At 45.8% G+C, this 15,934-nt stretch overlaps 1 protein-coding gene across 2 annotated transcripts in view; it reads right to left on the bottom strand.

Moving 5' to 3' along the window:
• LOC146854882 (sodium- and chloride-dependent GABA transporter 1-like) overlaps positions 1 to 15,934 on the bottom strand; it is a 510,325-nt gene that overhangs the window by 91,399 nt on the left and 402,992 nt on the right. The gene's annotated exons all lie outside the window — the stretch shown is intronic.

The raw sequence follows: 15,934 nt of genomic DNA, 5'->3' as shown, positions 1-15,934 counted from the left end.
TTGATCAGTCCACCACTGACAAACATTGGATTACTTTTCTCTGGAGAATGAGCCTTCACCTTAGTAGAGAAAGTCTAATGCACCAGTGTAGCCACAAACCACCAAGCATTCCTAAACTTCTGAGGTCTGATTATTGACTTCAATGAAACCTAGATCTCTTCAAACTCCACAGATGTTAAATACTAGTGTGCTTATTTCTGACAAACTAAACAATCTTTAGAGACTATGGGCCATTTCTACAAAGCTTTTTTAGAGGGCGCAAACGGAATTTGCGACCACAAAAAAACATTTTTTAAATATACTAAACCCAAATTGCGATTTGTTAACTTGTTACTGAACCTCAATTTAGATTTGCGAATCGGTATTTGGAAAGGGTGTGTTTAGAGTGTCCCTTCCAAATACCAATTCGCAGTGGTATGTATTAATGTTTTTCAATCAAGTTCCGGTGGAACAACATTAATTTTTTATCACCTTGTAGGAGGTGGTAACCCATTCGCAAATGGGAAGGGGTCCGCAAGAGACGCCTTCCCTTTTGAGATTGCAAAAAAAAAAGAAAAATGAAGAGTAGTCTGCTCTTAAAAAATGAAACCTAAAAGTTTATTTTTCTGTTTTTTTAAACACATCCATTTGTCCTTTACGGAAAACGGGCTGCATTTAAAAAAAAATCTTAATTCATAAGCAATCAGAGACAGTGTAGTCTGCTGATCCCAGCAGGCCACCATCCCTGTGATGGCAGCTATTCATAGTGGATCACAAAATGCGACCTATCTCATTACTATCCATGAGTTAGGTCAATTTGTGACCCCACTAGGAATCACTATTTTTAAATATATTCTTTTTTACATTAGGAATTGCAATTTCCAAAATGTGATTCAGTAAGAATCGCAATTTAGGAATCACAATCCTAATTTTTGTACAACTGGCCCTATGTTCAAGACTTGGTTCCCTGCTGGCATCACCTGCAGTCCTGAAATTAACTCTGTGGCTATTTTTCACATTTAAAAACTTCAATTCACCATAAAGTACAAGTATCCTCTGCAGATGTCCAGTGTCACTACTGGACACCATTTATCTGGTTGATTGGCTGATTGATTAGACAGATGGATGAATGGATAGATTGATGCACAGAGGGATGGATAGACAGACCGATAAGTCTGGGGCACAATACTAATTTGCTCAATTGTTTATTGAGAGGCATAGTAAGGAGATATATAGACTGATGGACAGGTAGAGCTACAGAGTGAAAGATACATTGACAAAGAGATAGCTAACATAGACAGACAGACAGACAGACAGACAGACAGACAGACAGACAGACAGACAGACAGACAGACAGACAGACAGATAGATAGATAGATAGATAGATAGATAGATAGATAGATAGATAGATAGATAGATAGATAGATAGATAGATAGATAGATAGATAGATGTTTATCTAATTAAAGAAATAAAAAGACAGGAGCGCGGACCACAGTGAGTTACAAGTAGTCTATGAAAAACAAATGCAACCAATATTCGCTTTTTTGATTTGTAACCAGTTTGGTAGCGTGATTATAGAAGGGGAGGAAGACTCATCCAATAAATATCTCCAATGGAGCAAAAGTAGTTTGCTTCGACAATCATACTAGTCACGAAGAACAATCAATAGCCTCACTCCTGAATTAGGTGGGGTGTGAGAATGGAGTGCTAGGTATCCATGAAGCAAACATCAGTCCCCTAAATGAATGTACGATAATGTCTGGCAGAGGAGTCTGAGTATGCTGAGGATTTCAAATAGTTTTTTAAAAAGTAAAGACTATAAGAGTTTTAAGCTTCTAAGTTGGAACGAAAATGGGCTTGGGGACAAACTAAAATGTAGTATCATATTACAATACGTCAAGCGGCACGCTCCGGATGTGGTACTCCTTCAGGAGACACACTTAGTGGACAACTCCTGTAAGGCCATGAGTAGATGTGGCTACCGACTTGTGGTCCACCCTGGGTTTACCTCGGGTTCCAGGGGAGTGGGCATCCTGTTAAAAATCTCCTTTCCACTGTCAATTCAACACACCTGGACTGACGGGATGGATAGATATGCAGCAATTTCGGGACAGTGGGAGGGGAAGTCACTTACAATAGCAGCAGTGTACGTCCTGGCTGGGCTACAGAGCCAAACCTTCAAAGACTTAGGTAAAATCATGTTGTCATTCCCAAAAAGCTACCTGGTCATGGGAGGCAAATTTAACTCTGTAGTTTCCGGCTCCCTTGACCGGTGTCCTCCCCGCACTATAAGCCTCTCACATAGGTGGCTCCAGGATTTCCTGGATACATTGGGCCTCGTAGACACGTGGAGACTCAGAAAGTATCCAACACACTTTCCATTCAGAGGCGCACAATTGCCTATCTCGCATAGACTATCTTCTAACTCCGGCATCCCAAGTGGGAAATATTCGGGAAATCGAACATCTCGCCCAAGGCATATCCGATCACTCCCCACTATGGGCAAAAGTAGTCATGGGCGAGAAGAGGGTAGGGAGAATAGTGCCAATTAACCCCTGGTACTTACAGAACCCCGTGGTGAGAGATGATCTGGTGAAAGCTATTGAAAATTACTTTCTAGATAACAGGGAATCAGTACAGTCATTCCAAACCCTGTGGGAAGCCTTTAAAATGGTAGTGAGAGGTCAATCAATCTCGTCTATAGCCAGGGTGCGGAAGGAAAAGTCCAAAGATCTAGCCCGCTTAAAAAATGAAATCCCCCTCATGGAGGAAGACAATGAGGGACCAGTGACTCAAGACTGACATCACAGACTGAAAATTAAAAGAGATGAATACAAAGCCATTGCTACTGACGTGGCCAAGTCGCCGAGCAGAGACAAAGAGGGTAGACTATATGATTTGGGGGACAAGGCTGGAAAGTTATTGTTGTGACTTGATAAAAAAGTGCTTGCGAGCAGACTAGTGCCAGAACTATTGATGGAGTCAGGTGAAACAATAACAGACCCGCAGGAGATTGCCAACGAATTTGCAGATTACTATTGCTCAATCTATCGTGCGAGTTTCTCCCTAACAGAAGAGGACTTGCAAGCCTTGCTCTCAGACATATTGCTCCCTACCCTGGCCTCCGATGAAAGAGCAGTGCTCAACAGTGATTATACTAATGACGAAGTCACCCAGGCAATTAGAAACCACCAGTCAGGTAAAGCTTTAGGTCCCAATGGGCTGCCAATAGAGCTGTACAAGCTGAAGCCAGAGGTACTTGCCCCACATGTTCGCAGAAACCGCGACACGGGGCTGCTCCCCCTGGATCAAAGGGTTGCCACAGTGGTCACTATACACAAAACGGGCAAACCCAGAAATGTATGCTCATCCTTTAGGCCCATCTCCTTATTGAACGTGGAGCCTAAAGTACAGGCTAAACTTCTGGCCGGTTGGTTGGCTCAAGTGATCGGTAAATTAGTGCACCCGGATCAATCAGGCTTTATTCCCCACCGGAACACTGGATTGAATTTGAGGAGACTGCACGGAGTGTTGGGGTGCCAGGGCATGATCCAAGAAGCAGCAGTAGTGGTTTCGCTAGCTGCCACGATGGCCTTCGACACCATAGAGTGGCCGTATCTGTTTGCAGTCTTGACTAAGATGGGATTCGGGCCCAACTTCAACGGGTAGGTGCGACTATTGTACACCGAGCCCCTGGCGCAAGTAGTTGTCAACAATAAAAAGTTGGGAGTATTCACGATGAGCTGGGAGACTCGGCAGGGCTGTCCACTGTCCCTCTTACTTTTTGCCATTATCCTGGAGCCATTGGCGGCATGGATTCGTAGAGACCCAGTAATCTGGGGACTGAAGTGGGCCGACACATGGGAGGACCGCATTTCTCTATAAGCGGACGACATTTTGCTTTACCTTGCGTCTCCCAAGGCATCACTCCATAGGGTACTCAACATATTCACCAACTTTGGGAAATACTCGGGGTACACAATTAACTGGAGCAAATCCCCAATGTATGTCCTCAGTGATGAACCACCCCTTCTACCGAGAGGGTGCCCCATGCAAGAAGCGAAAGAGGGTTTTCATTACTTGGGGATATTTATTACAACAGACCCCAGAACCAGTTATGAACTCAACCTGCTCCCCCCACTGCAGAGGCTGAGGCGAGATGTAGCTGTCTGGAAGGCTCTCCGGCTCTCGCTGTTGGGAAAGGCAGCGCTGTTCAAAATTATGTCACTGCCACGCTTTCTTTATGCACTCCAGAATTTCCCGGACCCGGTCCCGGCGAAATATTTTAAAGAAGTAGAGAGTCTCCAGAGGGAACTGCTTTGGGAGGGTCGCCCTCGTATAGCCTCGGCCCACCTAGCCACAATCAATCAGTACACGTACTGTCAATGGGATGACCCAGGGTATAGGATGGGCAAACGGTTGCTACTGGGGGTAACTTGGCCCTTTATTCCAAGCCCAAGAAAGTTCCCCTAACAGGACCAACTAGGCACTCAGTGCAAGTGTGGCATGCAGTCAATAGGAGCCTGGGGTGGAAAAAGAAGCTCACACAGGCTACTCCCTTGTGGGACTCGGAACAGCTGGGCACCCTAAGAAGCTCGAAGTGGTTTGACAAGTGCGACTTGATTGGGATCATGAAAATTGGCGATCTATGGACGAAGGGAGAGATGGTCTCGTTCGCCACGCTGCAACAAGAATATGATCTGGCCAACACAGAATATTTTAGATATTTGCAGGTGAGGCATGCACTAACATCGCAATTGGCAAAGGTATGATCTCCCCCAGAGTCCTTACTGTCGGAAGATAGATTGCTCGATTGATACCTACAAACGAAAGCGGTATCCTTGACTTATAAGAAACTGGTCAATAACGCCCTGGATCCCCTCAAGCTCCTCCGGGAACACTGGGAGAGAGTTGGGCTGGAGCTCGATGGTGAAGAGTGGCAAGAGGCGGTAGGCTCCCCATGAGAGGTAGTAATCTCCTCCAGACTGCGGCTGGTCCAACTGAAAATCCTCCATAGAATTTACATTACGGGGTCTCAGCTAGTCAGGATGGGCAGAGCAGATGATGTCATATGTAGAAGACAATGTGGCCAGGCTGGTACGTTTATACATATCTTATGGGAATGTGTGTACATCCAGAGATATTGGAAGGGGGTTCATGACTGTATTGGTGAGGTCTTCAGATTAGAGATGGGAAGTGAGGCTAAAAGATGCCTTTTGAATGTCTGGGACCCTACCCACTTAAACAGAAAAGACAGAATATGGGCCACTCTGGGCTAAATGGTAGCCAAAAGGAACCTGGCTAGGCTGTGGGGAGCAGGGGCACCGCCCACAGAGGAGGCCTGGAAAGCTGACATGGATTGGTGTATGATAAGGGGAAAAAAAGTTTATGCTGCGAGGGGATGCCCAAAAAAATGAATTTCTCTATGGAGTAAGTGGAATGACTATCGTGGTAAGATATGTGTTCCACCAGCTGTCCCCTCTTTGGGAGATCCCATCATGCTGTAGCTGACACTACACTATTGTACCATGTAGAGAACTGTATAACGGTGAACTGTATGAATGTAACTGTAAAATGTGACCTACCCCATCAAGTTGTGTACGAAATAACGTCTCTTTGCTGTTTAATAAAAAGAATTAAAAAAAAAAAGTAAAGAATATAATTTCCTAATTTCCCTGGGAAAAGAGTACCACACCCTAGGGCACAGCCAAGGAGGGATTGTTCAAAAGTGAGTTTTTTCTTTAAAACTGGAATTTCGAGTAATAGTGAGTCTGCATTATGAAGTTAGCAGGAACCATCGGAGAATTTCAGTTTTGTACCCAGACAGTGCGACTGATCCACATGGATGATTTTATGAACTATGCAGGCAAGTTTGAACAAGGATTCCCCCTTAATTGGTAGCCAACTGAAAGAGCTGAGGATTGGGGGTGATGTAATCAAAGTGGTCAGCCCCTGAGGTCAGATAAGCTGCAGCATGTAAGGAGGCTTTAAGAGGAACCAGATGAATTTTGGGAATGATGGATAACATAGCATTCCTGTAGTGTAACCTGGATAAGGCAAGCTCTTCAATTACTTTATTATATCGCGTTCATGTGAGAAGGGGATGATGTGCTGGATGAGTTTGAGCTGATAATTTGTATTTCTTGCCCATTTGTAAATGTGTGTATGATAATCCAGTCTATTGTTTAAAGTGAAAGCAAGAGATTTTTTAACAGTGAAAGCAGTCCTGAATGTTTGTGGAGTCTAGCCATTCCGGTACTCATGTAGATGAGCCCTGTGGCAAAAGGAGAAGGAACTTTGGGCATCATTACAATGCTGGGCGGACTGAAGCCCGGCATCACGGCGGTTCGGGACCACCAAACAGGAAGGAGGCGGTGTTCTGCCCAATTGCGATTTGACCGCCGTGGTGACAGTCGGAAAGTGCTTTTTTTTCTACTGTGGCTTGTGCTGCTGCCTAGAAAAAGGGCAGCAGCACAAGCTGCAGTTACAAAAATAATTTTGTGGACATCCATGCACCGTGTGCCAGGCACCATGTAGTGCCTGGCACACGATGCACGTATGTGTGGGCGGGCACTACATGTGCCCCCAGACCACTTGGGAGTGGCCCACAGGGGCAGGAGCCCTGTAGGGCCCCCACAGTCTGTTTCTGTCTGCCTTTTCATGGTGGTTGAAATGCCATGAAATGCAGCCTAAAAAGGACATCGACTGCCACAATGTTAGGGATACTATTCCGATCACTGCCATGACGGGATCTTTGATCCTGTCGAAACGGTGGTCTTTCCCCCTGACCACTGCGGTCCGACTGCCTGCATCCTAATGCAACAGTAGTTCTGATGGCCTGTATGTCGGTGGGACCGCCACCAACGGCCAGTCGGTGGTGGTCCCACCAACATCACAATTAGGCTAATTGTCTTTAGAGTTTTGAACTTGAGATGGGGTGTCATCATCCAGGACTGTGTTAGCTAGGGTTGAAGCCAGTCAAGAGACATGAAACTTTCAATTACAGCTGGGGTCATCAGCATGTTGGTGATGGTACATTCCTGATTATTTTATGATATCACTCTGTGGTTCAAAGTAAACATTAAATAAAGCAGGGGCTAAAACAGAGCTTTGGGGTACCCATTGGGATACAGCTGCTGGGTTAAACAATGCGGGATGCAATTTAATCAATTGCACGTGGTTGACTTGGTATTATTTGAGCCAATCCAGGACTTTCCCTTCAAACCTTATGCAGTCTTTTAAGGTGTGCATAAGGATATCATGGTTGACAGCATGTAAATAATGCCACCGAAGGATGAAGTAAAATTAGAAGGCCTTGGTGAAATTTAAATAACAATGGAGTAATTTGCTTATTTTGGGGATATTTTGTGTTGCTGTGTCAAATTAAATAAATAACACCATTACACGACTTTGTGTATTTACACATACCAATTATTGTAAAACAATCTTCCTGCAATCACTCCATTTGCACTAACAATTTACCACAAATGCATACGAAGAACAGACCGCAAGTGGTTGTTGTTGGCAGGGCCATTTTTTGTGTGAATCTTCTCTTTCGTGTGATATGGATTCTTGTGTCAAAAATTGATGCAAGGAACATCCAACTCTAAAATATAGCATAAAATGACTGATTCACATTTTTCATATTTAAGCATAATTTCATGGAGGTTTGCTGAAATTTCATGTAATTACGGGCAAGGAAATTATTGTTGTTATTGTTATTGGTATCAGTACTTATAAAGCGCACTGTAACCCTACGGGCATCCTGGCGCCAAGATAAATGTGCACTGCCATCATAAGTGCTGAAAGGAAGCCATGCTACATTCGAAATGCTTATTCTTTGGTATAAAGCCAGGTCTTTTTTTCTTTCGAAACTGCAGCAGATCTTCCAACTGTCTAAGATCAGTGGGAAAGCCATTACAAAGCCGCGCTGCTGCAATGCTGAAAGCTCTTCCCTCCAATTTTGTTCTTTTAATCCTGGGCACTCTTACCAAATTGGCTGAGGAAGAGCGAAGCCTACGGATGGGGGCATACCATCCAAATTTGCTCTGCAACGGTTTAGGCCCAAGACCGTGCAGTGCCTTAAAAACTATACAGAGCGATTTAAATTGTATCCTCTGTAATACGAATTTGCAGATTACTATTGCTCAATCTATCGTGCGAGTTTCTCCCTAACAGAAGAGGACTTGCAAGCCTTGCTCTCAGACATATTGCTCCCTACCCTGGCCTCCGATGAAAGAGCAGTGCTCAACAGTGATTATACTAATGACGAAGTCACCCAGGCAATTAGAAACCACCAGTCAGGTAAAGCTTTAGGTCCCAATGGGCTGCCAATAGAGCTGTACAAGCTGAAGCCAGAGGTACTTGCCCCACATGTTCGCAGAAACCGCGACACGGGGCTGCTCCCCCTGGATCAAAGGGTTGCCACAGTGGTCACTATACACAAAACGGGCAAACCCAGAAATGTATGCTCATCCTTTAGGCCCATCTCCTTATTGAACGTGGAGCCTAAAGTACAGGCTAAACTTCTGGCCGGTTGGTTGGCTCAAGTGATCGGTAAATTAGTGCACCCGGATCAATCAGGCTTTATTCCCCACCGGAACACTGGATTGAATTTGAGGAGACTGCACGGAGTGTTGGGGTGCCAGGGCATGATCCAAGAAGCAGCAGTAGTGGTTTCGCTAGCTGCCACGATGGCCTTCGACACCATAGAGTGGCCGTATCTGTTTGCAGTCTTGACTAAGATGGGATTCGGGCCCAACTTCAACGGGTAGGTGCGACTATTGTACACCGAGCCCCTGGCGCAAGTAGTTGTCAACAATAAAAAGTTGGGAGTATTCACGATGAGCTGGGAGACTCGGCAGGGCTGTCCACTGTCCCTCTTACTTTTTGCCATTATCCTGGAGCCATTGGCGGCATGGATTCGTAGAGACCCAGTAATCTGGGGACTGAAGTGGGCCGACACATGGGAGGACCGCATTTCTCTATAAGCGGACGACATTTTGCTTTACCTTGCGTCTCCCAAGGCATCACTCCATAGGGTACTCAACATATTCACCAACTTTGGGAAATACTCGGGGTACACAATTAACTGGAGCAAATCCCCAATGTATGTCCTCAGTGATGAACCACCCCTTCTACCGAGAGGGTGCCCCATGCAAGAAGCGAAAGAGGGTTTTCATTACTTGGGGATATTTATTACAACAGACCCCAGAACCAGTTATGAACTCAACCTGCTCCCCCCACTGCAGAGGCTGAGGCGAGATGTAGCTGTCTGGAAGGCTCTCCGGCTCTCGCTGTTGGGAAAGGCAGCGCTGTTCAAAATTATGTCACTGCCACGCTTTCTTTATGCACTCCAGAATTTCCCGGACCCGGTCCCGGCGAAATATTTTAAAGAAGTAGAGAGTCTCCAGAGGGAACTGCTTTGGGAGGGTCGCCCTCGTATAGCCTCGGCCCACCTAGCCACAATCAATCAGTACACGTACTGTCAATGGGATGACCCAGGGTATAGGATGGGCAAACGGTTGCTACTGGGGGTAACTTGGCCCTTTATTCCAAGCCCAAGAAAGTTCCCCTAACAGGACCAACTAGGCACTCAGTGCAAGTGTGGCATGCAGTCAATAGGAGCCTGGGGTGGAAAAAGAAGCTCACACAGGCTACTCCCTTGTGGGACTCGGAACAGCTGGGCACCCTAAGAAGCTCGAAGTGGTTTGACAAGTGCGACTTGATTGGGATCATGAAAATTGGCGATCTATGGACGAAGGGAGAGATGGTCTCGTTCGCCACGCTGCAACAAGAATATGATCTGGCCAACACAGAATATTTTAGATATTTGCAGGTGAGGCATGCACTAACATCGCAATTGGCAAAGGTATGATCTCCCCCAGAGTCCTTACTGTCGGAAGATAGATTGCTCGATTGATACCTACAAACGAAAGCGGTATCCTTGACTTATAAGAAACTGGTCAATAACGCCCTGGATCCCCTCAAGCTCCTCCGGGAACACTGGGAGAGAGTTGGGCTGGAGCTCGATGGTGAAGAGTGGCAAGAGGCGGTAGGCTCCCCATGAGAGGTAGTAATCTCCTCCAGACTGCGGCTGGTCCAACTGAAAATCCTCCATAGAATTTACATTACGGGGTCTCAGCTAGTCAGGATGGGCAGAGCAGATGATGTCATATGTAGAAGACAATGTGGCCAGGCTGGTACGTTTATACATATCTTATGGGAATGTGTGTACATCCAGAGATATTGGAAGGGGGTTCATGACTGTATTGGTGAGGTCTTCAGATTAGAGATGGGAAGTGAGGCTAAAAGATGCCTTTTGAATGTCTGGGACCCTACCCACTTAAACAGAAAAGACAGAATATGGGCCACTCTGGGCTAAATGGTAGCCAAAAGGAACCTGGCTAGGCTGTGGGGAGCAGGGGCACCGCCCACAGAGGAGGCCTGGAAAGCTGACATGGATTGGTGTATGATAAGGGGAAAAAAAGTTTATGCTGCGAGGGGATGCCCAAAAAAATGGATTTCTCTATGGAGTAAGTGGAATGACTATCGTGGTAAGATATGTGTTCCACCAGCTGTCCCCTCTTTGGGAGATCCCATCATGCTGTAGCTGACACTACACTATTGTACCATGTAGAGAACTGTATAACGGTGAACTGTATGAATGTAACTGTAAAATGTGACCTACCCCATCAAGTTGTGTACGAAATAACGTCTCTTTGCTGTTTAATAAAAAGAATTAAAAAAAAAAAGTAAAGAATATAATTTCCTAATTTCCCTGGGAAAAGAGTACCACACCCTAGGGCACAGCCAAGGAAGGATTGTTCAAAAGTGAGTTTTTTCTTTAAAACTGGAATTTCGAGTAATAGTGAGTCTGCATTATGAAGTTAGCAGGAACCATCGGAGAATTTCAGTTTTGTACCCAGACAGTGCGACTGATCCACATGGATGATTTTATGAACTATGCAGGCAAGTTTGAACAAGGATTCCCCCTTAATTGGTAGCCAACTGAAAGAGCTGAGGATTGGGGGTGATGTAATCAAAGTGGTCAGCCCCTGAGGTCAGATAAGCTGCAGCATGTAAGGAGGCTTTAAGAGGAACCAGATGAATTTTGGGAATGATGGATAACATAGCATTCCTGTAGTGTAACCTGGATAAGGCAAGCTCTTCAATTACTTTATTATATCGCGTTCATGTGAGAAGGGGATGATGTGCTGGATGAGTTTGAGCTGATAATTTGTATTTCTTGCCCATTTGTAAATGTGTGTATGATAATCCAGTCTATTGTTTAAAGTGAAAGCAAGAGATTTTTTAACAGTGAAAGCAGTCCTGAATGTTTGTGGAGTCTAGCCATTCCGGTACTCATGTAGATGAGCCCTGTGGCAAAAGGAGAAGGAACTTTGGGCATCATTACAATGCTGGGCGGACTGAAGCCCGGCATCACGGCGGTTCGGGACCACCAAACAGGAAGGAGGCGGTGTTCTGCCCAATTGCGATTTGACCGCCGTGGTGACAGTCGGAAAGTGCTTTTTTTTCTACTGTGGCTTGTGCTGCTGCCTAGAAAAAGGGCAGCAGCACAAGCTGCAGTTACAAAAATAATTTTGTGGACATCCATGCACCGTGTGCCAGGCACCATGTAGTGCCTGGCACACGATGCACGTATGTGTGGGCGGGCACTACATGTGCCCCCAGACCACTTGGGAGTGGCCCACAGGGGCAGGAGCCCTGTAGGGCCCCCACAGTCTGTTTCTGTCTGCCTTTTCATGGTGGTTGAAATGCCATGAAATGCAGCCTAAAAAGGACATCGACTGCCACAATGTTAGGGATACTATTCCGATCACTGCCATGACGGGATCTTTGATCCTGTCGAAACGGTGGTCTTTCCCCCTGACCACTGCGGTCCGACTGCCTGCATCCTAATGCAACAGTAGTTCTGATGGCCTGTATGTCGGTGGGACCGCCACCAACGGCCAGTCGGTGGTGGTCCCACCAACATCACAATTAGGCTAATTGTCTTTAGAGTTTTGAACTTGAGATGGGGTGTCATCATCCAGGACTGTGTTAGCTAGGGTTGAAGCCAGTCAAGAGACATGAAACTTTCAATTACAGCTGGGGTCATCAGCATGTTGGTGATGGTACATTCCTGATTATTTTATGATATCACTCTGTGGTTCAAAGTAAACATTAAATAAAGCAGGGGCTAAAACAGAGCTTTGGGGTACCCATTGGGATACAGCTGCTGGGTTAAACAATGCGGGATGCAATTTAATCAATTGCACGTGGTTGACTTGGTATTATTTGAGCCAATCCAGGACTTTCCCTTCAAACCTTATGCAGTCTTTTAAGGTGTGCATAAGGATATCATGGTTGACAGCATGTAAATAATGCCACCGAAGGATGAAGTAAAATTAGAAGGCCTTGGTGAAATTTAAATAACAATGGAGTAATTTGCTTATTTTGGGGATATTTTGTGTTGCTGTGTCAAATTAAATAAATAACACCATTACACGACTTTGTGTATTTACACATACCAATTATTGTAAAACAATCTTCCTGCAATCACTCCATTTGCACTAACAATTTACCACAAATGCATACGAAGAACAGACCGCAAGTGGTTGTTGTTGGCAGGGCCATTTTTTGTGTGAATCTTCTCTTTCGTGTGATATGGATTCTTGTGTCAAAAATTGATGCAAGGAACATCCAACTCTAAAATATAGCATAAAATGACTGATTCACATTTTTCATATTTAAGCATAATTTCATGGAGGTTTGCTGAAATTTCATGTAATTACGGGCAAGGAAATTATTGTTGTTATTGTTATTGGTATCAGTACTTATAAAGCGCACTGTAACCCTACGGGCATCCTGGCGCCAAGATAAATGTGCACTGCCATCATAAGTGCTGAAAGGAAGCCATGCTACATTCGAAATGCTTATTCTTTGGTATAAAGCCAGGTCTTTTTTTCTTTCGAAACTGCAGCAGATCTTCCAACTGTCTAAGATCAGTGGGAAAGCCATTACAAAGCCGCGCTGCTGCAATGCTGAAAGCTCTTCCCTCCAATTTTGTTCTTTTAATCCTGGGCACTCTTACCAAATTGGCTGAGGAAGAGCGAAGCCTACGGATGGGGGCATACCATCCAAATTTGCTCTGCAACGGTTTAGGCCCAAGACCGTGCAGTGCCTTAAAAACTATACAGAGCGATTTAAATTGTATCCTCTGTAATACGAATTTGCAGATTACTATTGCTCAATCTATCGTGCGAGTTTCTCCCTAACAGAAGAGGACTTGCAAGCCTTGCTCTCAGACATATTGCTCCCTACCCTGGCCTCCGATGAAAGAGCAGTGCTCAACAGTGATTATACTAATGACGAAGTCACCCAGGCAATTAGAAACCACCAGTCAGGTAAAGCTTTAGGTCCCAATGGGCTGCCAATAGAGCTGTACAAGCTGAAGCCAGAGGTACTTGCCCCACATGTTCGCAGAAACCGCGACACGGGGCTGCTCCCCCTGGATCAAAGGGTTGCCACAGTGGTCACTATACACAAAACGGGCAAACCCAGAAATGTATGCTCATCCTTTAGGCCCATCTCCTTATTGAACGTGGAGCCTAAAGTACAGGCTAAACTTCTGGCCGGTTGGTTGGCTCAAGTGATCGGTAAATTAGTGCACCCGGATCAATCAGGCTTTATTCCCCACCGGAACACTGGATTGAATTTGAGGAGACTGCACGGAGTGTTGGGGTGCCAGGGCATGATCCAAGAAGCAGCAGTAGTGGTTTCGCTAGCTGCCACGATGGCCTTCGACACCATAGAGTGGCCGTATCTGTTTGCAGTCTTGACTAAGATGGGATTCGGGCCCAACTTCAACGGGTAGGTGCGACTATTGTACACCGAGCCCCTGGCGCAAGTAGTTGTCAACAATAAAAAGTTGGGAGTATTCACGATGAGCTGGGAGACTCGGCAGGGCTGTCCACTGTCCCTCTTACTTTTTGCCATTATCCTGGAGCCATTGGCGGCATGGATTCGTAGAGACCCAGTAATCTGGGGACTGAAGTGGGCCGACACATGGGAGGACCGCATTTCTCTATAAGCGGACGACATTTTGCTTTACCTTGCGTCTCCCAAGGCATCACTCCATAGGGTACTCAACATATTCACCAACTTTGGGAAATACTCGGGGTACACAATTAACTGGAGCAAATCCCCAATGTATGTCCTCAGTGATGAACCACCCCTTCTACCGAGAGGGTGCCCCATGCAAGAAGCGAAAGAGGGTTTTCATTACTTGGGGATATTTATTACAACAGACCCCAGAACCAGTTATGAACTCAACCTGCTCCCCCCACTGCAGAGGCTGAGGCGAGATGTAGCTGTCTGGAAGGCTCTCCGGCTCTCGCTGTTGGGAAAGGCAGCGCTGTTCAAAATTATGTCACTGCCACGCTTTCTTTATGCACTCCAGAATTTCCCGGACCCGGTCCCGGCGAAATATTTTAAAGAAGTAGAGAGTCTCCAGAGGGAACTGCTTTGGGAGGGTCGCCCTCGTATAGCCTCGGCCCACCTAGCCACAATCAATCAGTACACGTACTGTCAATGGGATGACCCAGGGTATAGGATGGGCAAACGGTTGCTACTGGGGGTAACTTGGCCCTTTATTCCAAGCCCAAGAAAGTTCCCCTAACAGGACCAACTAGGCACTCAGTGCAAGTGTGGCATGCAGTCAATAGGAGCCTGGGGTGGAAAAAGAAGCTCACACAGGCTACTCCCTTGTGGGACTCGGAACAGCTGGGCACCCTAAGAAGCTCGAAGTGGTTTGACAAGTGCGACTTGATTGGGATCATGAAAATTGGCGATCTATGGACGAAGGGAGAGATGGTCTCGTTCGCCACGCTGCAACAAGAATATGATCTGGCCAACACAGAATATTTTAGATATTTGCAGGTGAGGCATGCACTAACATCGCAATTGGCAAAGGTATGATCTCCCCCAGAGTCCTTACTGTCGGAAGATAGATTGCTCGATTGATACCTACAAACGAAAGCGGTATCCTTGACTTATAAGAAACTGGTCAATAACGCCCTGGATCCCCTCAAGCTCCTCCGGGAACACTGGGAGAGAGTTGGGCTGGAGCTCGATGGTGAAGAGTGGCAAGAGGCGGTAGGCTCCCCATGAGAGGTAGTAATCTCCTCCAGACTGCGGCTGGTCCAACTGAAAATCCTCCATAGAATTTACATTACGGGGTCTCAGCTAGTCAGGATGGGCAGAGCAGATGATGTCATATGTAGAAGACAATGTGGCCAGGCTGGTACGTTTATACATATCTTATGGGAATGTGTGTACATCCAGAGATATTGGAAGGGGGTTCATGACTGTATTGGTGAGGTCTTCAGATTAGAGATGGGAAGTGAGGCTAAAAGATGCCTTTTGAATGTCTGGGACCCTACCCACTTAAACAGAAAAGACAGAATATGGGCCACTCTGGGCTAAATGGTAGCCAAAAGGAACCTGGCTAGGCTGTGGGGAGCAGGGGCACCGCCCACAGAGGAGGCCTGGAAAGCTGACATGGATTGGTGTATGATAAGGGGAAAAAAAGTTTATGCTGCGAGGGGATGCCCAAAAAAATGGATTTCTCTATGGAGTAAGTGGAATGACTATCGTGGTAAGATATGTGTTCCACCAGCTGTCCCCTCTTTGGGAGATCCCATCATGCTGTAGCTGACACTACACTATTGTACCATGTAGAGAACTGTATAACGGTGAACTGTATGAATGTAACTGTAAAATGTGACCTACCCCATCAAGTTGTGTACGAAATAACGTCTCTTTGCTGTTTAATAAAAAGAATTAAAAAAAAAAAGTAAAGAATATAATTTCCTAATTTCCCTGGGAAAAGAGTACCACACCCTAGGGCACAGCCAAGGAAGGATTGTTCAAAAGTGAGTTTTTTCTTTA

Source organism: Triturus cristatus, chromosome 4_1 (genome assembly GCF_964204655.1).
Source record: "Triturus cristatus chromosome 4_1, aTriCri1.1, whole genome shotgun sequence".
NCBI classification, from domain to species: domain Eukaryota; kingdom Metazoa; phylum Chordata; class Amphibia; order Caudata; family Salamandridae; genus Triturus; species Triturus cristatus.
The sequence above is the reverse complement of the archived record's forward strand: the minus strand, read 5'-3'. Positions and strand labels throughout refer to the sequence as shown.